The 22,360-nt window shown below is 44.4% G+C and overlaps 1 protein-coding gene and 1 non-coding gene across 5 annotated transcripts in view; both read left to right on the top strand.

The window, feature by feature from the left end:
• Window positions 1-22,360, top strand: part of R3HDM2 (R3H domain containing 2) — a 146,203-nt gene that overhangs the window by 66,494 nt on the left and 57,349 nt on the right. The window lies entirely within an intron of this gene.
• Window positions 8,709-8,836, top strand: LOC138673250 (small nucleolar RNA SNORA13). The gene has a single exon (XR_011319905.1). It is a non-coding gene; the product is annotated as a small nucleolar RNA SNORA13 (small nucleolar RNA).

Below are 22,360 nucleotides of genomic sequence, written 5' to 3'. Positions count from 1 at the left end.
GAGATCACCGTACTTCACTCTTTCTGCTGTATTTTCTGCTTGTTTGGACCATCCATGGTGGCCAGATATAAAATGTTGAGCATATAAAAGTCAAAGGGATATTTTAGATACAAGAACCTATTACCTATCCACAGGAAAAGTGATAACATGTCTAGATTGGTGGTGGTCCAGCCATTGAGACCCCTCCGCCTTTCTCTCTACCATGCATGGTCACAGAATGGGGCAATTTTTCCTCCTGTCCGAATGCAGTGCACGTGCTCTGCCTTCTCCAGCAGTCCCATAGTGATTGAATGAATGGAGCGACAGTCGAGGAAAGATGCTGGCTCTGCGTTCTGACAGGGGACAAACGTGCCATGTTCTGGCAATTGATGGTCTTAGTGATTGGACCCTCGCCGATTTTAATAGTCATTATTTCTTGTATGGAGAGATAAGTTCTTGTAACTGGAGAACCTCTTTTATGTGTTGTACAATGTAGAAAGCATACAGTAAGGCAGCAAATATCACATCTATGTTCCCCTACCGCCCAATTCAGCTTAGGCGATTCCATGGTCTGTTTAGAGGTTGCCAGTGATGTCCAGGGCTCCGACACCTAAAATAAATGAGCGATAAAGTTGCAACTTTACTCACAGAGACCCTGGAATAAAGTGGCTGGCTTCACTTTAACGGTCAGGAAATAAAATGTTGAAAAGGTTCTCCGGCACTACTCCCTTTCTCATTAGCAGGTGAGGGGTTCTGATGACGTTCGCAAGTATGGTGCACCGGTCCTACTCGTTATAATAGGACACCTCCTGGACTGGCAAACATCCCGACAGGTATCTGCTGACTCCACATCATCAGCACCTTGCAGCTCACCAATGCATAAGTGAGAGGATGTGATGAGAACAGATTCTTGGACTGGGCCCTACTTTCTCAGGGTTTTTTTTTTTTTGCACTACAAAAAAGTATTTCCCACAAGAAGAAATCCATGAAGTGAACATTTGAAGCCGTTTTGTTAGAGGGAGCACATTATTTTCTGCCTATTGAGATGAGCAGACAGAAGTGTGTTTCTGGTTGTGATTTTTATGCTTTTTTTTTTTTTTTTTTGCCGTTCTTTTGTGCACAGTGCTGTTTTCTTGTTTCTACTGCTGTCTCGGTTTTGTCCTCCTAGAATCTGCATTCTCCTCCTCTCCCCAAGAAGCTGCAGAGCATCTGTCCTGATGCATCTACGTCAGCTGGGATTTCCGTCTGTATGACGCAGGTTGGCATTGTGAAGCAGAAGATGTGGAGAGGAGGGGTAGGGAGGGGAACGCCAGCATTGGCTGCTAGGGAGATTCTGAGAAAACGGGGGGGGGGGGGGGGGGGGGGAGACAAAGAACCCTGCATTGACCTTGGCGAGCATAGGAAGTGCCATGCTGCATCACTGTATCTGGGTGTGATTGAGAGCACACAGGATTATCTCCATGTAAGCTATTCAGGGAACCCCCATGGAGGATATCCCTATTTCTTGGTTGCCAAGTGACAGTTTAGTGACGTCAATAGCAGTTCCCAGGCTGAAAAAAATAAAATAAAATGATAATGCTTTAACATTTTAATTGCCAATAAGTCTGCATTGCAGTCTCTTGTGTTTTCCAGTGATCATTCCTCAGGCAGGTGGGGGAAGCTAGAAGGATGTAGAAATCCATGCTATCAGTATGATCGATTGCTTCTGATCCAAGGGATAGGCGTCTGACATATCTGTATCCAATTGTTTGTTTTTTTTGTTTCTTTTTAACAAGGAGAACAGTCTGCTAGGTGACTTTCTTTCTGACCTACAGTTTTTCTGTGATATGATTAGAATTTTACCTTTAATTATATCATTTTTATTGGAATTTAGCGATTTCTACATTGTCACATGCAAAATGTTCACTAATGCAGCAAAGTTTTCTGCTAGATATATTCGGACCCAGGAACATGGACGCTCAATGTGACGGCTCGCCTTTTGTACAGTTTTACGTGAAAAAGGGATTGCTGTTTAAGTAAGCACTAAGGCTACGTTCAGACTAGCGTTGTGCTAGTGTGCGTCGGGTTAGCGTCGGGCGACGCACGCGTCATGCGCCCCTATGTTTAACATGGGGGACGCATGCGTTTTTGTTTGTTTGCGTTTTGCGACGCATGCGTCTTTTTTGCCGCAAGCGTCGGACCAAGAAAACGCAATAAGTTGCATTTTTCTTGCGTCCGATTTTCGGCAAAAAACGACGCACGTGTCGCAAAACGCAGCGTTTTTGCGTGCGTTGCGTCGCCGACGCAGCGGCGCACAACGCTAGTCTGAACGACACCTAAAGGAGACATAGCGATCCTGGCGGTAATATCTTCACTGAATTTCTCCCATAAATAGTTAGTCAATTCCTTTTTTTCTTTTTGGGGTCTCTGATACATTTCAAGAAGCATTCCTCCCAAAGTTTTTATTTTCTTATAATATGATGATTGCAATATATTGTGGCACTGTGCACTTACTATTGCTCATTTCACCTTTCTACCCATTATTTTTTTTCTCTGTTCTATGTACTAACAGTAAGTATCTTGTCCCTGTATTTATTATTCCCCTGTTCAACTCCTGTCCCAGCTGCTCCCCCTCCCCCCACTTCTCTGCATGGTACTTTTGCAGTTACTTATGACTCGTGCAGGTAAATTGACCTCCTATTTCTACATCGAACTTAGATGGAATCATCTACTCAGTTATTAATCATGTGATGTCATAGACCTAATGGAAAAGAAACCGATTAGCTGGGTAGAAAGGTAAAATGAGCAATTATAAGTACATAGTGATATATAATGATGATTGCAATATACAGGTTCCCTTTTAAAGATTTTTTTTTTTCTAATAAAATTTGAAAGTTTGTAACAGACTGCCAGAGGTGGGTGAGCTGACTTATTTGCTTTTTCGTATTCTGTTTAAAATGGACTGACTCCAACTCGTTAAATATTTAATACATACGGTACAGACGTTCAGGGCTGGATTTAAATGTTTTCATAATTTGGGAAAGTAATACAATCTACTATATAATTGTCTAAGGGTCACTTCCGTCTGTCCTTCTGTCTGTCGCGGATATTCATTGGTTGCGGCCTCTCTGTCATGGAAATCCAAGTCGCTGTTTGGTCGTGGCAAAACACCCAAGACCATTGCCACGACCAATCAGCGACGGGCACAGTCTGGCAGCAAAATGGCCGCTCTTACCTCCCCGCAGTCAGTACCCGCTCCATACTCCCCTCCAGTCAACCCTCACACAGGGTTAATGCCAGCGTTACCGGAGCGCGGTGTAACGCAGCTATTAACTATGTGTGACCAACTTTTTACTATTGATGCTGCATATGCAGCATCAATAGTAAAAAGATCTAATGTTACAAAAAATAATAATAAAAAAAAGGTTATTCTCACCCTCCGACGTCGCCCGCTGTCGTCGGCAGTGCAAGCGGCAGGTTCCCGTGCCAAGGATGCTATGCGAGAAGGACCTGCCATTACGTCACGGTCATGTGACCGTGACATCATCACAGGTCCTGCGCTCAAACCAACCCTGGGACGGTAACCGCTCCATGCATTGCGATCTCGCGAGATGATGACGACGTAGCGGTCTCGCGAGACCGCAATGCACTCTTGAGACCGAAGCGCGCGAGGAGCATCGGTGCGAAGCGGGGGCCAACGGAAGGGGAGTATATAACAATTTTTTATTTTCATTCTTTTTTTTAATAGGGATATGATGCCCACATTGCTGCGTGGGCTGTGCAATGTACTGCGTGGGCTGTGCAATGTACTGCGTGGGCTGTTATATACTACGGGCGCTAATTGGTCGCGGCCGGCCGAATCCTGTGTATTCAATGTATTATTCTAAAATCTTCATAAATAAACTACACACATATTCTAGAATACCCGATGCGTTAGAATCAGGCTACCATCTAGTGTCCTATAAATGTCTGTTCTATTCCTGATCTAAGGATCTCAGCTTTTGGTTTAGATGAATCTGTGCTGCACTTTATGTACATGCTCAGTAGTGACCAGTGCTGTGGAGTCGTAGTTGAGATGAATCTGTGCTGCGCTTTATGTACATGCCTCAGTAGTGAGGCGGTGCTGTGGAGTCAGTCGGAGTCTGAAGTTAGGGAAATTGAGGAGTCAGAGTCTGTGATTTGGGTTACCAACTCGCACAGCCCTGGCTACCACTCCTCGTGATTGGGGCATGTCTAACATTGGTCTAACATTGGCTAATCAGTGCTGATAGTGTAGGTAATGTCCAGGTGCCAATTTTAGAAATTTCTTGGAGAAATAACAGCAGGAATGGCACATGATAGAGGTATGAAAAGATGCTGTACTGATATCTTTTTTCAAAACACCTGTTTGTGGTCTGCCGTGACAATTATTAATCATTTAGTTGATAATTTTAGTGTTAAATATTATCACTTGCATAGATTTTATACCTGTTATTTCTTTATAATCTATCATTCTTAATAACAGGAGTTATTGCATTAGTAATGCTCCTATGAGATATGGGGAAAATGATATCTAATTGATATCATTTTGATATCTGATAAAATTCCCTATCGGGTACAGTTTGGCCCAAAATATTTGCTCCCAAAGTCAGCCACCACCTTTGGCATTCCTCTAGGCCAAAAGAGTAGTCAAATACACATCAAACAATGGGACCTCATTATCCAGCAAAGGCACTTCCTTGGACAGGGCAGACCCATGTTGTTGTTTTTTTTTTTAATTGGCTCTAGCTAAAGGGCCTTTGAAACTCTCCCCAGGGGGGGGCAAAAGGGATAGACCCCAGCACCAAATCCAGCAATTATCACAAGGGTGCAAACTCTTGTGGAGTTACCAGCCAACTGGTTTCCTTTGTTGGACTCAGGCTGACACGCAGACATATTGGCACTGCAGATTCCATGCTCAACAGCACAAGACTCTGAGATATTGAATCTAGAAAATTACCTATAATAAAAGAATGCAATATCTCTGAACCTAGTGCTGAGCACATAATTGGAATCTGCATTCTTTTCCCCAAAAGCCCATACCATGCAGTCACCTATAGAACTCTGTATTATTGAGTTATAAAGCATAGCTACCAGAAACTGAATACGGTAGCCATATTTGGTCTCCCTGCACAGATAAAATCCAGCAGAACCCAGTGGCGCAGCCGTCCCATTTAGAGCATCCACGGTTCTGGCACGGGAAACCATGCTCTCAGATATGGGAGGAGAGAGGCTGCACAGCCCAGGGGTTAGTGCAGCATGTGGGAGGGAGCAGGCTAAGGGATAATGGGCAGCTCCTCATTTTTGGACTCAGTAATTTCTACTGGCAGGAGGCCCGTTAGCGGACGTGGCCAAAGAATCACATAACCAAGATTTGGACCTGTGATTCATCAGCGCCTCCCTGTGGTCACATGCTACATAGCACGGTAATTGTAATCTTTCTGTACCCTATCCTTGTACTACACTCCTGACTGTACACTTGTATATTGTTCTTGTGTATATCTATATACCTGTATCTTTCTAGTGTGTTTCGGCGATTAAATACAAAATTAATCTTGGGCTGCTGTTTTTATCTCGATTCACGAATCTTCACATCCGCACGCTCGGTTGGTTATTATACGCTACCCGGGGTTGGTTTCTGACCCGATATAAGCCTGTTGTCAGACGGTCTTATATCTAACGAGGAACTGATGGCAGCATACCGTACTGCGTTAGTGAGGAACTCTGACAGACTGCCGAGAGGTTTATGTACACTGCTCAAAAAAATGAAGGGAACACTTAAACATCACAATGTAACTCCAAGTCAGTCACACTGTTGTGAAATCAACCCGTCGAGTAATGAAGAACACTGATTGTGAATCAAATTCTCCTGCTATTGTGCAAATAGAACATACAACAGGTAGAAATGATAGGTAATTAAGCAAGACAACCCGTATAAAGGAGTTGTTCTGCAGGAGGTGACCACAGACCATTTCTCTATTCTCATCATTTTTTGACTGTTTTGGCCACATTTGCATTTTGTCATTGCTCTCACCCCTAGAAGTCCTGTACAGTAACATGAGATGGTGTCTACAACCCACAGAGGTTGCTCAGGTAGTGCATCTCATCCATGATGGCACATCAATGCGAGCTGTAGCAGGAAGGGTAGCTGTGTCTGTTACCACAGTGTCCACAGAATGGAGCAGATACCAGGAGACAGGCCAGTACACCAGGAGACATGGTGGGGGGTGTAGAAGGGCAACAACCAAGAAGGAGGACCGCTACCTCCTCCTTTGTGCAAGGAAGAACAGGACCAGTGCCAGAACCCTGCAAAATGACCTTCAGCTGACCACTAACATCCATGTGTCTGCGCAAACTGTCAGAAACGGTCTCCATGAGGGTGGTATGAGGGCTCGACATTCGCAAGTGGATGTTGTGCTTACAGCCCAGCACCATGCAGGGCGATTGGCCTTTGCCAGAGAACACCAAGATTGGCAGATTTGACACAGGCACTCTGTGCTCTTCATGGATGAGAGCAGGTTCACACTGAGCACATGTGACAGTCGGGAGATGCCATGAAGAATGTTCTGCTGCCTGCAACATCCTCCAGCATGACCGATTTGGCAGTAGGTCAGTAATAGTGTGGGGAGGCATTTATTTTGAGGTCCGCACATGCCTCCATGTGCTAGCCCGAGGTACCCTGACTGCCATTAGGTACCAGGGTGAGATCCTCAGAGCCATTGTGAGACCATATACAGGTGCAGTGGGCCCTGGATTCCTTCTGATGCATGACAATGCTAGGCCTCGTGGCTGAAGTGTGTCATTAGTTCCTGCATGATGAAGGTGTTGATTCTAAGGACTGGCCTGCCCGTTCCCCAGACCTGAATCCAATCGAGCACATCTGGGAAATCCTGTCTCGTTCCATCCACCAACACCACGTGGCATCACAGACTGTCCAGGAGTTGACTGATGCTTTATTCCAGGTCTGGGAGGAGATCTCTCAGGAGAACATCCACCGCCTCATCGGGAGGACCATTCCCAACACCACGTGGTATCACACTGTCCAGGAGTTGACTGATGCTTTATTCCAGGTCTGGGAGGAGATCCCTCAGGAGAGCATCCACCGCCTCATCAGGAGGACCATGCCCAGGCATTGTAGGGAGGTCAAACAGGCACATGGAGGCCACACACACTACTGAGCATCATTTCCTTGTCTTGAGGCATTTCCTCTGAAGTTGGATAAGCCTGTAACTTCATTTTCCACTTTGATTTTTAGCATCATTCCAACTCCAGACCTCCATGGGGTATTAGTTGTGATTTACATTGATCATTTTTAGGTTTTATTGTTCTCAACACGTTCCACTATGTAATGAATAAAGATTTACAACTGGGATATTTCACTCAGTGATATCTAGGATGTGGGATTTTAGTGTTCCCTTTATATACCAGCCTGGACTGGTGATATATATTCCCTCTCACTGGGAGCTCCGCGATAACTCTTACCTATATGGGAAGCCTCTCCGACGACTATTTGCCCTCGGTGTTTTTCCCTTACTGACCTGGGGTAAGTGGTGGCTCCAGAGAGCCGATCTCTGCTGGGTCATTCTTTCCCCTCCCCGGAGGTGAGTGAAGTTGAGACACCCCTTCCCCTGTACGATCCATCACAGCTCTCTACTGTGTACAGCTATCTAACCATCAAAATCCTGTTGTTGTGTAGTCATCATGTGCAGCCTATAATTCTCTAGGTGACTAGGTTCTGCTCCTTTCATAAGGGTACCGTCACACTATACGATTTACCTACGATCACGACCAGCGATATGACCTGGCCGTGATCGTAGGTAAATCGTAGTGTGGTCGCTGGGGAGCTGTCACACAGACAGCTCTCCAGCGACCAACGATGCCGAGGTCCCTGGGTAACCAGGGTAAACATCGGGTAACTAAGCGCAGGACCGCGCTTAGTAACCCGATGTTTACCCTGGTTACAAGCGTAAAACTAAAAAAAAAACAAACAGCACATACTTACATTCTGGTGTCCGTCAGGTCCCTTGCCGTCTGCTTCTCGCACTCACTGACTGCCGGCCGTAAAGTGAAAGTGAAAGCACAGCCGCTGTGCTCTGCTTTCACTTTACGGCCGGCAGTCACAGTGCGGGAAGCAGACGGCAAGGGACCTGACGGACACCAGAATGTAAGTATGTGCTGTTTGTTTTTTTTAGTTTTACGCTTGTAACCAGGGTAAACATCGGGTTACTAAGCGCGGTCCTGCGCTTAGTTACCCGATGTTTATCCTGGTTACAAGCGAACGCATCGCTGGATCGCATCGCTAGATCGCTAGATCGGTGTCACACACACCGATCTAGCGATGACAGCGGGAGATCCAGCGATGAAAGAAAGTTCCATACGATCTGCTACGACGTACGATTCTCAGCAGGATCCCTGATCGCTGCTGCGTGTCAGACACAGCGATATCGTAACGATATCGCTGGAACGTCACGAATCGTACCGTCGTAGCGATCGAAATGTTATAGTGTGACGGTACCCTTACAGTGCTCGGCTTTCTCCATTGTTCCCATAGACTCATAGACTAGCGTCAATCATATGCCACCATACTACCCATTCAGTTTTGACAAGGACAAGACCATTGAGCGATTAGGACCCAGATCTTGTTACCTGTGGGTCATAGTGATCAGCCATTGTATTATCTACCAGAAACTGTCAAGTAATATCTGCAAAATCCATCTCTCCGCCTCACCCCTTGCCTTTGTGTTACCCATTTATTTTATGTAATGAATGTGGCGTGAGACAAGTCATACAGTAAACTCCAATCTACCTATAGTGCCATGAAGTCCTACACTCATGGACTCTAGGTGACATGGAAACAGTATTTTTTCACACACAATCTGCGATAATGGCACTGTAAGGCTAATTGTTCCATTAAAACTGTAGTAAAAACAGTAGACACCTTCTGAATCCCCATGGACCCTACTTTGTCAGTAAGACCCATCAGGTGCTGCAGGTATTCCCATTTCATATATACCAGACCACATGAACACCTCCAATACATTGTCAAGGGTGCTAGGAAGTATTTCGCCAGTTCAGTGCACAGAAGATAGAAGAAATCCTATAAGAAAGCAACACTACGAGAACTAGACATAAAACTATTTACTTTATTTTATCAAGAGTAAGATCACAGATTATAAAAAAACATATTAGGGATAGCATAGAATGACAAGGATTCACCAAAAAAGGTGACCACACAGTGCCCATCAGGTATTCAATGTCCAATTCATATAAACAGATATGTGCCTCGCAGTCCGCTCCAAAAGTACAAGTGCATTGTACAAATATACAGTTAGGGCCAGAAATATTTGGACAGTGACACAATTTTCGCGAGTTGGGCTCTGCATGCCACCACATTGGATTTGAAATGAAACCTCTACAACAGAATTCAAGTGCAGATTGTAACGTTTAATTTGAAGGGTTGAACAAAAATATCTGATAGAAAATGTAGGAATTGTACACATTTCTTTACAAACACTCCACATTTTAGGAGGTCAAAAGTAATTGGACAAATAAACATAACCCAAACAAAATATTTTTATTTTCAATATTTTGTTGCAAATCCTTTGGAGGCAATCACTGCCTTAAGTCTGGAACCCATGGACATCACCAAACGCTGGGTTTCCTCCTTCTTAATGCTTTGCCAGGCCTTTACAGCCGCAGCCTTCAGGTCTTGCTTGTTTGTGGGTCTTTCCGTCTTAAGTCTGGATTTGAGCAAGTGAAATGCATGCTCAATTGGGTTTAGATCTGGAGATTGACTTGGCCATTGCAGAATGTTCCACTTTTTGGCACTCATGAACTCCTGGGTAGCTTTGGATGTATGCTTGGGGTCATTGTCCATCTGTACTATGAAGCGCCGTCCAATCAACTTTGCAGCATTTGGCTGAATCTGGGCTGAAAGTATATCCCGGTACACTTCAGAATTCATCCGGCTACTCTTGTCTGCTCTTATGTCATCAATAAACACAAGTGACCCAGTGCCATTGAAAGCCATGCATGCCCATGCCATCACGTTGCCTCCACCATGTTTTACAGAGGATGTGGTGTGCCTTGGATCATGTGCCGTTCCCTTTCTTCTACAAACTTTTTTCTTCCCATCATTCTGGTACAGGTTGATCTTTGTCTCATCTGTCCATAGAATACTTTTCCAGAACTGAGCTGGCTTCTTGCGGTGTTTTTCTGCAAATTTAACTCTGGCCTGTCTATTTTTGGTATTGATGAATGGTTTGCATCTAGATGTGAACCCTTTGTATTTACTGTCATGGAGTCTTCTCTTTACTGTTGACTTAGAGACAGATACACCTACTTCACTGAGAGTGTTCTGGACTTCAGTTGATGTTGTGAACGGGTTCTTCTTCACCAAATTAAGTATGCGGCGATCATCCACCACTGTTGTCATCCGTGGACGTCCAGGCCTTTTTGAGTTCCCAAGCTCACCAGTCAATTCCTTTTTTCTCAGAATGTACCCAACTGTTGATTTTGCTACTCCAAGCATGTCTGCTATCTCTCTGATGGTTTTTTTTCTTTTTTTTCAGCCTCAGGATGTTCTGCTTCACCTCAATTGGGAGTTCCTTTGACCGCATGTTGTCTGCTCACAGCAACAGCTTCCAAATGCAAAACCACACACCTGGAATCCACCCCTGACCTTTTAACTACTTCATTGATTACAGGTTAAAGGGAACCTGTCACCCCGTTTTTTTCAGATTGAGCTATAAATACTGTTAAATAGGGCCTGCGCTGTGCGTTACTATAGTGTATGTAGTGTACCCTGATTCCCCATGTATGCTGAGAAATACATTACCAAAGTCGCCGTTTTCGCCTGTCAATCAGGCTGGTCTGGTCAGGTGGGCGTGTTCACAGCGCTCTCTTCTTCCCCAGCTTTCCGTTGGTGGCGTAGTGGTGTGCGCATGTCCAGAGTTCCGACTTCCCTGCGCCCACGTGAAGACACAGCGCGCGATCTGCGCTGTAATCCCTTGCATCGGTGGGGGCGGCCATCTTCCTGGGGCCGCGCGTGCGCAGATGGAGTGCTCTGCTGCACGGGGCTTCAGGAAAATGGCCACGGGATGCCGCGCGTGCGCATTAGAGATCGCGGCGGCCATTTTCCCAAAGCCGAGTTTGCATCTCGGCTTTGGGAAAATGGCCGCCGCGATCTCTAATGCGCACGCGCGGCATCCCGCGGCCATTTTCCTGAAGCCCCGTGCAGCAGAGCACTCCATCTGCGCACGCGCGGCCCCAGGAAGATGGCCGCCCCCACCGATGCAAGGGATTACAGCGCAGATCGCGCGCTGTGTCTTCACGTGGGCGCAGGGAAGTCGGAACTCTGGACATGCGCACACCACTACGCCACCAACGGAAAGCTGGGGAAGAAAAGAGCGCTGTGAACACGCCCACCTGACCAGACCAGCCTGATTGACAGGCGAAAACGGCGACTTTGGTAATGTATTTCTCAGCATACATGGGGAATCAGGGTACACTACATACACTATAGTAACGCACAGCGCAGGCCCTATTTAACAGTATTTATAGCTCAATCTGAAAAAACGGGGTGACAGGTTCCCTTTAACGAGGGAGACGCCTTCAGAGTTAATTGCAGCCCTTAGAGTCCATTGTCCAATTACTTTTGGTCCCTTGAAAAAGAGGATGCTATGCATTACAGAGCTATGATTCCTAAACCCTTTCTCTGATTTGGATGTGGAAACTATCATATTGCAGCTGGGAGTGTGCACTTTCAGCCCATATTATATATATAATTGTATTTCTGAACATGTTTTTGTAAACAGCTAAAATAACAAAACTTGTGTCACTGTCCAAATATTTCTGGCCCTAACTGTATATATCCACCGCATAGTGAGTATGTTTTAGTAATGTACATGCACTAAGTACAATTTATCCTGACATAGCTGTCATAATATAGATTCAAAGTGAATACCGAGCAAGATCAGTTAGAGAAGGTAATGTGGACTGTCAATTGAATTACCTGGGATGCCGCGCTGCCACCCACCCCAACGCGCATTTCGGCGTAGTGCCCCCGGATGAAGGCACTCGTTGAGGCACGAGTGAGCCTTGTTCCAGGCAGTCTTTCTAAAGACGGCTAGGCCAGCGGACAAAAGCAACCACTGACCCTTGTGACTCCACACTTGGTGGCAGTGGTGGGATACTACTTAGGCCCTGGGGGAACGGCAAGGGACTTCTGTTTATAGATACCGTCCAAGTGCTCGCTACCAGGGAGGCAGATAGACCGAACCAGCAGACCATAGATGAGTCATACTCTGCAGGATTCAGACACCACTATGTGCAACCCCACCAGCTGGGCCTTGAGAAGAGGACCGGAGTGGATATACAGCCTCAATGGGAAACTTCAACAACAGGATTTGTGCCAGCTTCAACGGGTCGATTTGATCCAGGAATTGGTTCTTTAGGATCCCTGGAACTCCTCTGCAAATCAAGGATTCCAGGAGCAGTCTGAAATAAAGTACCCTGCCGTTACCTTCTCTCTGTGGGTGTCCAACAAAAGCGGGGTGCCACTGGTGGGGGCAGTCAGCCCTGGAAACCCCGAAGTCTAATCCCAGCGAGCCAGAAGAAGGTTGAGACTCTGAAATTTGCACCATCTTCTGTATTTGCTGGTATTATTCTATATGTCTCACAGTATATACTATAAATGCTTAGGGTAGCTTGAAACTCAACTCACAGAAAAATACCCAAAAGAAAATTTAAAAATAACCATAAAAAATAGCTTTTATTTAATATATTAAAAACATACATGTGCACTTGCCAAGCACCATCACCAATAATAAATAAGCGTACTATAGGAAAGGCCGGAATAGTGCCAAGCCCTACGTTCACTATGTGTTCCCTACCTGCCTGCGGAGGTTGGCACCCTATTTTCCTGCGCCTTGGCGCCCCCGCTCCACGCCGGCTATCCCTACTAATCCCTATAACACCCTAATAGGTTAGGGGGAGAGACATATCACACATACAATGATAAATGTAAATAGCTTGAAGGGACAAAAATATGTCAGTATGGCTAACTAGCTATATCTAGGGTTCTAGACTCGCTTGGTAATCTGTGTCCCTTTACTCACATATATACCATTTTTAGCCAGCGTAAATATTGTAACGGCAGATAGGAACTCAAAATTTTTAGCCAGCGTAAATATTGTAACGGCAGATAGGAACTAAAAATCTAGGGCTAAACACACATATACTTTTGGTCTGTTACAGCGTGTAATTTGCACTGGGGAAATGTATGTGTTGTAGTGTCAGACATACACCATGCCACCTTCTGATATCTCATTACCACACTGTAGCATTAGATAACCAATACGTGCCTAGACAGCCATAGTGTACCGCATTCATTAGTGGCATCATTAATATTTTAAATCCAGATGCAGACCAAAAGTTCAAATCTCATAATACCGTTATGCAGAAAATTCCTTTAGACTCTCTTTATACAGAGTATCCCTTTAAACTCAACGCGTTTCTCCCCTTCTAATTCTAAGAGGTTCATCAGGAGTATATTCTGATAGTAAAGGGTTACTTAGCTCATATCCAAATTCAGTATGTCAGATGTAGATGGCTGCACCACCGGGCCGATACCCTATCCTTGTAGCGCTTACAGACAAGTGCTAAATGCTGTGCATTATATGGGCCCTAAATCATCACTGCACTCATCTCACCTGGGTGTTTGGGACGCCATATTCCTTTCCGGCGTTACTAAGTCCACGCACCTATGACGTCATCTAATAGCGACGCACCCGCGTCATACCAATGCGCTGTCGCCAAAACGGGCCGATTGTACTGCGCAGGCGCCGTCTTTTTCTCAGCTGCGCATGCGCAACAGCGTTCCATTTACTTACGGCGTTATTACTGTGACGCTTACAGAAAAGGGACGCACCCGCGTCATACCAATGCGCTACTGCCAACACGGCAGTTTTTCATTATTTCTTAAGCCAAGCATGAATATGCTGTATATATTAAAGGTTCGCCTAACAGCAATCTGTAAATTTATTTTTATTGATAAAATAAACCACTAACCCTTCACCGATATTTCTGAGACCCATTTCTATATAATGCACTTTCTCATATATATATAACCATCACGATATGATAGGTGTCAACACAATCCTTTGTCCACAATATGGACCAATAGTTATTATATCTGACCCATTAGGGTCGATACGACAGGTTTTCCCTAACCACTTATCTCTCAACCTTTATGCATAGAGAGTCATAGATAACAGCCAAAGTTCATTTGTTCGTTTAGTCCTGCCGGAGATACCGTGTCCAATCTATGGATCCACTTGAGTTCTTTTTGTAAGATTCTACGATCCCAATCACCTCCTCGAATAGAGGGGGTGACCACCTCAACGGCACAGAACGAAAAAGATTTTAAATCCCCCTGATGTACAGACCGTACATGTCGAGAGATTGGGGTATCCCTCGCATGTTTTATATCCCCCACATGATCACCTATTCTCCTACGGAATTCCCTTCTCGTTTTTCCGACATAATTAACTGGGCAAGTGCAACTGAAGAGATAGATAACTCCGCTAGTTTTGCAATTTGCAAAATGTCTAGTTTCAAAAATCCGTCCCGTACTGGCACTTGAAAAATGATTGCCTGTAGCCACATAGCCACAAAAAGAGCACCCGCCACAGCGAAAAGTACCTAATTGTCTCCTTTCAAGCCATGTACCCGTAGTTAGGGGGGGAGTGAAGGTGCTATGCACTAGTTGGTCCTTTAGGGATCTCCCTCTTCTATAAGTAATCATGGGTGTCTCAGATAGGTACTCCTTAATGTCCGTGTCTGCACGTAGTATACCCCAATATCTACTGATGATCTTCCTAACCTCCTGAGAGCAGTCATCAAAACTCCCAATGAGCCTCACCAGGGCCTCTGAATCGTCCCTGTCCCTTGACCGTAGTAGATTAGATCTAGGGATCTTCTCTATCTGTTTGAATGTATTCTGGAGAATGTTTTTTGGGTATCCTTTCATCAGGAATCTATCCCTTAGTTCCCGTGACTCAGCATAGAAGGAAGAATCCGAGGAACAATTTCTCCTCACCCTCATGTATTGTCCTTTTGGAATTCCTTTTTTAAGGCCATAGGGGTGATGACTGCTCCAGTTCAATAGATTATTAGTCGAAGTGGGCTTCCTATATATCGTGGTTGCAAGATGACCCTCATTATCCTTACTTATTGTAATGTCCAAAAAGTTGATTTTGTCTTTATCAATTTCAGATGTAAATGTAAGACCTATGTCATTTATATTGAGATCCCGAACGAAAGCATGGAAAGAGGCAACATCCCCCGTCCACAGAATTAGGACGTCATCTATGAAGCGCCCCCAGAATAATATCTGGGAGCCCCATAGTGCCAGCTTTTCTTCCCTGAACACAACCGTATCCTCCCACCAGCCCAGGAGCAAATTTGCATATGTGGGGGCACATGGGCTCCCCATAGCAGTGCCCCTGAGCTGGTGGTAGAACCTCCCCTCAAACAAAAAATAATTGTGAGTCAAGATGAAAAGTAGGAGGCGGTTAATAAATCGATTGTGTTCGTTAAATTGGATCCCTCTAGATCTTAAAATGTTTAAGATGTTTAAGAACATCCTAAATAGGCAGTGTAAGCGGTTTATACCTTGTGGGAATAAAAGGACTAGAAATAGGAAAAACCCAATGTGGCTAAACGAAGAAGTAAGACAGGCAATTAACAGTAAAAAGAAAGCATTTGCACTACTAAAGCAGGATGGCACCATTGAAGCTCTAAAAAACTATAGGGAGAAAAATACTTTATCTAAAAAACTAATTAAAGCTGCCAAAAAGGAAACAGAGAAGCACATTGCTAAGGAGAGTAAAACTAATCCCAAACTGTTCTTCAACTATATCAATAGTAAAAGAATAATAACTGAAAATGTAGGCCCCTTAAAAAATAGTGAGGAAAGAATGGTTGTAGATGACGAGGAAAAAGCTAACATATTAAACACCTTCTTCTCCACGGTATTCACGGTGGAAAATGAAATGCTAGGTGAAATCCCAAGAAACAATGAAAACCCTATATTAAGGGTCACCAATCTAACCCAAGAAGAGGTGCGAAACCGGCTAAATAAGATTAGAATAGATAAATCTCCGGGTCCGGATGGCATACACCCACGAGTACTAAGAGAACTAAGTAATGTAATAGATAAACCATTATTTCTTATTTTTAGTGACTCTATAGCGACAGGGTCTGTTCCGCAGGACTGGCGCATAGCAAATGTGGTGCCAATATTCAAAAAGGGCTCTAAAAGTGAACCTGGAAATTATAGGCCAGTAAGTCTAACCTCTATTGTTGGTAAAATATTTGAAGGGTTTCTGAGGGATGTTATTCTGGATTATCTCAATGAGAATAACTGTTTAACTCCATATCAGCATGGGTTTATGAGAAATCGCTCCTGTCAAACCAATCTAATCAGTTTTTATGAAGAGGTAAGCTATAGGCTGGACCACGGTGAGTCATTGGACGTGGTATATCTCGATTTTTCCAAAGCGTTTGATACCGTGCCGCACAAGAGGTTGGTACACAAAATGAGAATGCTTGGTCTGGGGGAAAATGTGTGTAAATGGGTTAGTAACTGGCTTAGTGATAGAAAGCAGAGGGTGGTTATAAATGGTATAGTCTCTAACTGGGTCGCTGTGACCAGTGGGGTACCGCAGGGGTCAGTATTGGGACCTGTTCTCTTCAACATATTCATTAATGATCTGGTAGAAGGTTTACACAGTAAAATATCGATATTTGCAGATGATACAAAACTATGTAAAGCAGTTAATACAAGAGAAGATAGTATTCTGCTACAGATGGATCTGGATAAGTTGGAAACTTGGGCTGAAAGGTGGCAGATGAGGTTTAACAATGATAAATGTAAGGTTATACACATGGGAAGAGGGAATCAATATCACCATTACACACTGAACGGGAAACCACTGGGTAAATCTGACAGGGAGAAGGACTTGGGGATCCTAGTTAATGATAAACTTACCTGGAGCAGCCAGTGCCAGGCAGCAGCTGCCAAGGCAAACAGGATCATGGGGTGCATTAAAAGAGGTCTGGATACACATGATGAGAGCATTATACTGCCTCTGTACAAATCCCTAGTTAGACCGCACATGGAGTACTGTGTCCAGTTTTGGGCACCGGTGCTCAGGAAGGATATAATGGAACTAGAGAGAGTACAAAGGAGGGCAACAAAATTAATAAAGGGGATGGGAGAACTACAATACCCAGATAGATTAGCGAAATTAGGATTATTTAGTCTAGAAAAAAGACGACTGAGGGGCGATCTAATAACCATGTATAAGTATATAAGGGGACAATACAAATATCTCGCTGAGGATCTGTTTATACCAAGGAAGGTGACGGGCACAAGGGGGCATTCTTTGCGTCTGGAGGAGAGAAGGTTTTTCCACCAACATAGAAGAGGATTCTTTACTGTTAGGGCAGTGAGAATCTGGAATTGCTTGCCTGAGGAGGTGGTGATGGCGAACTCAGTCGAGGGGTTCAAGAGAGGCCTGGATGTCTTCCTGGAGCAGAACAATATTGTATCATACAATTATTAGGTTCTGTAGAAGGACGTAGATCTGAGTATTTATTATGATGGAATATAGGCTGAACTGGATGGACAAATGTCTTTTTTCGGCCTTACTAACTATGTTACTATGTTACTATGTTAAAAAGAAATCAACAGCTTTTAGACCAGCCTCATGTGGGATACTGCTGTACAGGGCTTCGACATCTATTGATGCCAGCAAGATGCCAGCAAGGTGATCAAGCCGAATGTCTCAACTTGGGTATTGATTTATCTGAGCTCTCAGATGTAAGGATTCTTACCAACATGTTGGAGGAGAGCTCTAGACCGATGGGAGCTGGACCATTTACAGATTTGAAACCAAATAGCATTAGAATGCCCCCTGTATCCACAAATACCAGTATTGATATATTTATGCAATTGGTATCGACTGATCTTAAACAATTGAGCATGAAGAAAAGAAAGAGTCCATCTAACTTAACTCCTGATGAAAGAAGGGCTTTGGATTCGTTATCAGAAAAGGCAGAATTGGTGTTCAAACCATCTGATAAAGGTGGGAACCTTGTGATATTAGATCGTGAGAAATATAGGGAGATGTGTCTCAGGATTCTGAGAGATGGAACCACCTATGGACCGCTACGAGATGACCCCACTGTGGCCTTTAATCTCGAACTGGGTTGCATTTTGGATGAGGCGTATGAAAGGGGGCTTATCTCTGATGGTGAGAGGAGATTCATGAGGCAGAAGACACCTGTAATACCTGTGTTTTACGCCCTTCCGAAGGTGCATAAGGGCCTGGTACCTTTGAAGGGCCGGCCAATTGTTTCGGGAAATGATTCCATCACTCAGAATTGTGGGACATATATTGACAAGGTTTTGAGAGACTTCGTGACAGCCTTACCATCTTATATACGAGACACATCTGACCTGTTGCAAAAAATTGAGGGGATTTCTGTGGGAGAGAACACCTTGCTGGCATCAATAGATGTCGAAGCCCTGTACAGCAGTATCCCACATGAGGCTGGTCTAAAAGCTGTTGATTTCTTTTTAAGATCTAGAGGGATCCAATTTAACGAACACAATCGATTTATTAACCGCCTCCTACTTTTCATCTTGACTCACAATTATTTTTTGTTTGAGGGGAGGTTCTACCACCAGCTCAGGGGCACTGCTATGGGGAGCCCATGTGCCCCCACATATGCAAATTTGCTCCTGGGCTGGTGGAAGGATACGGTTGTGTTCGGGGAAGAAAAGCTGGCACTATGGGGCTCCCAGATATTATTCTGGGGGCGCTTCATAGATGACGTCCTAATTCTGTGGACGGGGGATGTTGCCTCTTTCCATGCTTTCGTTCGGGATCTCAATATAAATGACATAGGTCTTACATTTACATCTGAAATTGATAAAGACAAAATCAACTTTTTGGACATTACAATAAGTAAGGATAATGAGGGTCATCTTGCAACCACGATATATAGGAAGCCCACTTCGACTAATAATCTATTGAACTGGAGCAGTCATCACTCCTATGGCCTTAAAAAAGGAATTCCAAAAGGACAATACATGAGGGTGAGGAGAAATTGTTCCTCGGATTCTTCCTTCTATGCTGAGTCACGGGAACTAAGGGATAGATTCCTGATGAAAGGATACCCAAAAAACATTCTCCAGAATACATTCAAACAGATAGAGAAGATCCCTAGATCTAATCTACTACGGTCAAGGGACAGGGACGATTCAGAGGCCCTGGTGAGGCTCATTGGGAGTTTTGATGACTGCTCTCAGGAGGTTAGGAAGATCATCAGTAGATATTGGGGTATACTACGTGCAGACACGGACATTAAGGAGTACCTATCTGAGACACCCATGATTACTTATAGAAGAGGGAGATCCCTAAAGGACCAACTAGTGCATAGCACCTTCACTCCCCCCCTAACTACGGGTACATGGCTTGAAAGGAGACAATTAGGTACTTTTCGCTGTGGCGGGTGCTCTTTTTGTGGCTATGTGGCTACAGGCAATCATTTTTCAAGTGCCAGTACGGGACGGATTTTTGAAACTAGACATTTTGCAAATTGCAAAACTAGCGGAGTTATCTATCTCTTCAGTTGCACTTGCCCAGTTAATTATGTCGGAAAAACGAGAAGGGAATTCCGTAGGAGAATAGGTGATCATGTGGGGGATATAAAACATGCGAGGGATACCCCAATCTCTCGACATGTACGGTCTGTACATCAGGGGGATTTAAAATCTTTTTCGTTCTGTGCCGTTGAGGTGGTCACCCCCTCTATTCGAGGAGGTGATTGGGATCGTAGAATCTTACAAAAAGAACTCAAGTGGATCCATAGATTGGACACGGTATCTCCGGCAGGACTAAACGAACAAATGAACTTTGGCTGTTATCTATGACTCTCTATGCATAAAGGTTGAGAGATAAGTGGTTAGGGAAAACCTGTCGTATCGACCCTAATGGGTCAGATATAATAACTATTGGTCCATATTGTGGACAAAGGATTGTGTTGACACCTATCATATCGTGATGGTTATATATATATGAGAAAGTGCATTATATAGAAATGGGTCTCAGAAATATCGGTGAAGGGTTAGTGGTTTATTTTATCAATAAAAATAAATTTACAGATTGCTGTTAGGCGAACCTTTAATATATACAGCATATTCATGCTTGGCTTAAGAAATAATGAAAAACTGCCGTGTTGGCAGTAGCGCATTGGTATGACGCGGGTGCGTCCCTTTTCTGTAAGCGTCACAGTAATAACGCCGTAAGTAAATGGAACGCTGTTGCGCATGCGCAGCTGAGAAAAAGACGGCGCCTGCGCAGTACAATCGGCCCGTTTTGGCGACAGCGCATTGGTATGACGCGGGTGCGTCGCTATTAGATGACGTCATAGGTGCGTGGACTTAGTAACGCCGGAAAGGAATATGGCGTCCCAAACACCCAGGTGAGATGAGTGCAGTGATGATTTAGGGCCCATATAATGCACAGCATTTAGCACTTGTCTGTAAGCGCTACAAGGATAGGGTATCGGCCCGGTGGTGCAGCCATCTACATCTGACATACTGAATTTGGATATGAGCTAAGTAACCCTTTACTATCAGAATATACTCCTGATGAACCTCTTAGAATTAGAAGGGGAGAAACGCGTTGAGTTTAAAGGGATACTCTGTATAAAGAGAGTCTAAAGGAATTTTCTGCATAACGGTATTATGAGATTTGAACTTTTGGTCTGCATCTGGATTTAAAATATTAATGATGCCACTAATGAATGCGGTACACTATGGCTGTCTAGGCACGTATTGGTTATCTAATGCTACAGTGTGGTAATGAGATATCAGAAGGTGGCATGGTGTATGTCTGACACTACAACACATACATTTCCCCAGTGCAAATTACACGCTGTAACAGACCAAAAGTATATGTGTGTTTAGCCCTAGATTTTTAGTTCCTATCTGCCGTTACAATATTTACGCTGGCTAAAAATTTTGAGTTCCTATCTGCCGTTACAATATTTACGCTGGCTAAAAATGGTATATATGTGAGTAAAGGGACACAGATTACCAAGCGAGTCTAGAACCCTAGATATAGCTAGTTAGCCATACTGACATATTTTTGTCCCTTCAAGCTATTTACATTTATCATTGTATGTGTGATATGTCTCTCCCCCTAACCTATTAGGGTGTTATAGGGATTAGTAGGGATAGCCGGCGTGGAGCGGGGGCGCCAAGGCGCAGGAAAATAGGGTGCCAACCTCCGCAGGCAGGTAGGGAACACATAGTGAACGTAGGGCTTGGCACTATTCCGGCCTTTCCTATAGTACGCTTATTTATTATTGGTGATGGTGCTTGGCAAGTGCACATGTATGTTTTTAATATATTAAATAAAAGCTATTTTTTATGGTTATTTTTAAATTTTCTTTTGGGTATTTTTCTGTGAGTTGAGTTTCAAGCTACCCTAAGCATTTATAGTATATACTGTGAGACATATAGAATAATACCAGCAAATACAGAAGATGGTGCAAATTTCAGAGTCTCAACCTTCTTCTGGCTCGCTGGGATTAGACTTCGGGGTTTCCAGGGCTGACTGCCCCCACCAGTGGCACCCCGCTTTTGTTGGACACCCACAGAGAGAAGGTAACGGCAGGGTACTTTATTTCAGACTGCTCCTGGAATCCTTGATTTGCAGAGGAGTTCCAGGGATCCTAAAGAACCAATTCCTGGATCAAATCGACCCGTTGAAGCTGGCACAAATCCTGTTGTTGAAGTTTCCCATTGAGGCTGTATATCCACTCCGGTCCTCTTCTCAAGGCCCAGCTGGTGGGGTTGCACATAGTGGTGTCTGAATCCTGCAGAGTATGACTCATCTATGGTCTGCTGGTTCGGTCTATCTGCCTCCCTGGTAGCGAGCACTTGGACGGTATCTATAAACAGAAGTCCCTTGCCGTTCCCCCAGGGCCTAAGTAGTATCCCACCACTGCCACCAAGTGTGGAGTCACAAGGGTCAGTGGTTGCTTTTGTCCGCTGGCCTAGCCGTCTTTAGAAAGACTGCCTGGAACAAGGCTCACTCGTGCCTCAACGAGTGCCTTCATCCGGGGGCACTACGCCGAAATGCGCGTTGGGGTGGGTGGCAGCGCGGCATCCCAGGTAATTCAATTGACAGTCCACATTACCTTCTCTAACTGATCTTGCTCGGTATTCACTTTGAATCTATATTATGACAGCTATGTCAGGATAAATTGTACTTAGTGCATGTACATTACTAAAACATACTCA

Source organism: Ranitomeya imitator, chromosome 3, assembly GCF_032444005.1.
Source record: "Ranitomeya imitator isolate aRanImi1 chromosome 3, aRanImi1.pri, whole genome shotgun sequence".
NCBI classification, from domain to species: domain Eukaryota; kingdom Metazoa; phylum Chordata; class Amphibia; order Anura; family Dendrobatidae; genus Ranitomeya; species Ranitomeya imitator.
Note: the sequence above shows the minus strand (reverse complement) of the source record. Positions and strands in the feature narration are given on the sequence as shown.